The sequence below is a fragment of the Geospiza fortis genome, unplaced genomic scaffold, assembly GCF_000277835.1.
Source record: "Geospiza fortis unplaced genomic scaffold, GeoFor_1.0 scaffold422, whole genome shotgun sequence".
Lineage (NCBI taxonomy): Eukaryota > Metazoa > Chordata > Aves > Passeriformes > Thraupidae > Geospiza > Geospiza fortis.
In genome coordinates, this window is record NW_005054545.1 from 131,378 (window position 1) to 134,944 (window position 3,567).

The 3,567-nt window shown below is 44.0% G+C and overlaps 1 protein-coding gene across 2 annotated transcripts in view; it reads left to right on the plus strand.

The window, feature by feature from the left end:
• Positions 1-464: 464 nt before the first annotated feature.
• Positions 465-3,567, plus strand: part of LOC102044158 (mitogen-activated protein kinase 14) — a 25,692-nt gene continuing 22,589 nt past the window's right edge. The window contains exon 1 of one of the 2 annotated variants that reach the window (XM_031063945.1): positions 465-545. The gene's annotated coding sequence lies outside the window, so the exon portion shown is untranslated. The remainder of the gene's footprint in view (positions 546-3,567) is intronic. The other variant, XM_014310516.2, reaches the window with a different exon arrangement.

Here is a 3,567-nt window from a genome sequence, read left to right on the forward strand (position 1 = left end):
GGTGCCGGTAGTGCCGCGGGGCACCGTGCGGGCTCCGTTTGGCCGCTCGGGGCGCGCACCGGCCTCCCGCGCCCGCTGAGCTCCCGCACCTGTACCCGCCCCGCCGGCCTCGCTCAGCCCGCGGAGCTTTCCGCTGAATCCGTGTGTAAAATCAGGTGCCCCGAGCAGAATGCAACATCCATCAGACTTGGAGATTCTTAATATTAAATCATTTATTTAATAACGACCACGGAAACAAACCTTTGCGGTTCCTGGGGCGTTTAGGCATTCTGTTGCATGCGTTAAACAAATACCTGTGTTTAAGGTGGTTATGTATTCACTTTAGAACTCTTGCAGGTTCTGCTATTTGCAGTTTTTCTCAATTCTATTTAATCTGAAAGGACTAAGATGAATGTGTAGGGGATATGAAATTAAACCACAATAATCTGCAGCCTGGGTTTCTGCAGCAAGCCCTGCCAGGAAAGCATCGTGGCATCCCACCAGCTGGGAAGAACATTAGAGCATTGCTGCGTGCAAAACAACCGGACTTGTTGCAACTACGTCAGGTAAGAACTTCAGACTGCCAACAAAAATTATAGACAGGCCTTTAAACTCTGACTTCTGTGGGTTTTTAGAGGTATAGGTGGAATATGTGGCTATAAAGTAGGTGCTTTGTCACTTCACAGCCCATGTCCAGGGATTTGTGCTTGGCTGAACACAGAAGCCTTGTGTCCACATGTGGGAGCAATGGTGTGGCACTGCACACCTGTATGGGGAAAAAGATCAGGATTGACTGGACTCTCTCTCAGCAGGACATTTGTTTTGCAGCATGAACACCCCTGACTTGCATGCTGACATTCTGATGTCTGACTTGTCCCCTGGAGCTAAACTCTACAGTCATTGTGGTAGGAAGGGAAGATTTGGAACTTTGCTGAACAAGATGGAAAAAAAATCTCTTAAGTTTTCAGTGGAGACATTTCATGGTGCCAATAGCTAGGAATCCATTTCATCGTAAATCAAGGCTGCCACTGGAGAGCCAACAGAATCTGGAAATGAGGGCTGTGCTTTTCATGGGTTTTACATTACTCGTTTTGAACAGAGCTGAGAGAAGCTTGGCGTGAGGCCACTGTCCAGAACAATGTAGGGAAGCATACGTGGTTTGAGAATTGCTCAATACCATTTAGGCCTTCAGTTTTTCCTGTCTTTCAGTCCAAGAAGTTCCAGGATTCGGTTTCCTCTGCAGTAAGAGACTCTGCACAGTCTTCTTGAAAAGTCAAGTTCATATCTGGATATAACTCTTAGCCAAGGGTGGCCAGACTGTCAAGGTGGTCAAATGCAGTTCCCATAACGAGGTGACACCTCCTGAGCAGCGAGAGGGCTCTGCTGGCATGGGAGCAAAGGACAGCCCAAATCCCCAGCTCTCGAGGAGCTGAGCTCACAGGGACTGCTGGAGGTGACAGCCCCGAGCTGCTGTGGGTCCCTGCTGCATTGCCAGGGTTTGCTCTGTTTGCTCTCTGCAGGCACCTGCACAGGTGTTATCCCAGAGCTGGCACACAGCATCAGTCCCAGGCAGGCACCTCTGTGCCCTTGCATTCCTCTCAGATGAATCACAAATACTCTGTGTGCTGTTCACATGATAGCCTGTGCTGGAGAAGCCCAGAGCACTGGGTACATCAATTACTTGACCTAATTAACACTGCAGAAAAAGAGGGGATGGTATTTTGATTCCTTCTGACCTAGAAGAAAACCATACAAACACTGCATCTGAGAAGCAAAAATAAACAAAACTACCCCACCTGTCCAAAACCAGAGAAGTGTTTCCTGTATTAAGTTCTTTAGTGAGTGGGTTAAATCAGGACTTGACCTACATGATTTATTTCCCGTGTATGTGTTTGAATCAGAATTTCCAGTAGCTAAACTCTGACTAACCTCACCACCCAGTGCTCCTTCTTTGCCCTTTTAATTCCCTGGCAATGTTGGTGATTTTTTATTTTTTTTTTTTATAATTTACAAACCGAACATAAGTGAGGCTTCTGGCATCCCTGAACTGTGACCAGTGACTGTGGGGACTCACATTAACGTTATAGAGCTGTGTCCCTCACCATAATTTCACTGTCAAGGGTGGCTCTGCTGACAAGTGGATACAAAATGGAGAACAGAGAAAACACACGAAACAGGGAAGTGGCAAAGGAACCGGGAAAAAAGATCATGGGGAAGCAAGACAGACATTTTTCTTAAACAATGAGCTGGAGGAAAAAATAAGAGATTTTCTTATTAAACAATGAAATGATAAAGTTTCCAATAATATTAGCAAAATTTTCCCTTTGAATTCTGGGTAAAACTTATTTTATTGCATCAGGTCATTTTGGGTGGACAGACTCTTAACTCTACATCACATGTCATAAATATACACAATTCAACTCTTACCATCAAGTGATTTTGTTTCTCTGTCTCCAGAATTGCATCCAATCTCCTTAAATTTTTTAAGATATAAAAAGACAGTGGTGGAACAGAAGGCTTTTGTAAAGGATCTCACTGTTACAGAAAGTAACCTTGTTGACAAGTCTTCATGGTACTGAGAAATAGAAAACAACAGCAACTCAAACTCCAGCTCTGTTTGCCTGCATTTATCACCAGAAAATTCCTTAACAGCACTGTAAGTTGGACAAGACCCATAGTTTTAGGCTTCAGGGGATGAAAGAGCTGGTTATCCAGAAAGAGAAGGCTGGCTCCCCTCCTCTCCTTTCCCTGTGGTCCTGTCCCTTTTGGCAGCAGCAGACTGATAGATCAGCTCACCACACCTTGGAGAACCTCACCCAGTGGCTCAGTCTTGAGTCTCAAGCCCTGTCACGGTCTCAAAACAATAGTTTAAGTTTCAGTATACACTGAAACAAAGCCCAGATAAATGATGAATAAGAGGTTCTGTGTTTACTTTCACAGGAGGACTTAGCAGAGCAGAAAAAGCCATAACCATTGAGAGTCTAGACTAGATCCAAAAAGAGATTCTGAAAGAAAACTGCAATATTCAGAGTCAAACAAAACTAAAACAAAGAAACAAACCCACAATCACTGAGACCTGTTTCTTCTGATACCACAGCAGGGACTCCAGCATTATATTTACTGTCTTGTACACATGCCCCAGCCACTCCAAACCACAGAGAGAGTGAGGTGTGTCTGACATCCTTGAGCACAACCACCCTTTTCAAGGAAAAACTAACAGGAAGCAAAAGAGTTTGCAAATTAAAGGTATTAAGGACCATAAGATACCAAGAAATAGTTACTTTATAGGCGCTAGCAGTGGTAACTTTTAAGTGTTTACTCCTGTGGGCTTCAATGACTTACCATAGGTACAGTGTGCTTTGTGTAGAGAAAGATAAGAGTTTTGATATGGAAAGCCAAATGTTTTAAAAGCAAGCTCCACAACCCATTCAGAATGTGTCTATCTTTCAATGTTTTGCTGACAATTTAAGTTTCTAAAGCTTGAGATGAAAAGCTAAGTGGCCTTGAACACAAATCCCTAACATTAATTATTTTCTGTGATATTCTGTACCTACTACCTGGTAAAGACCCCATGGATTCCATCCCTAA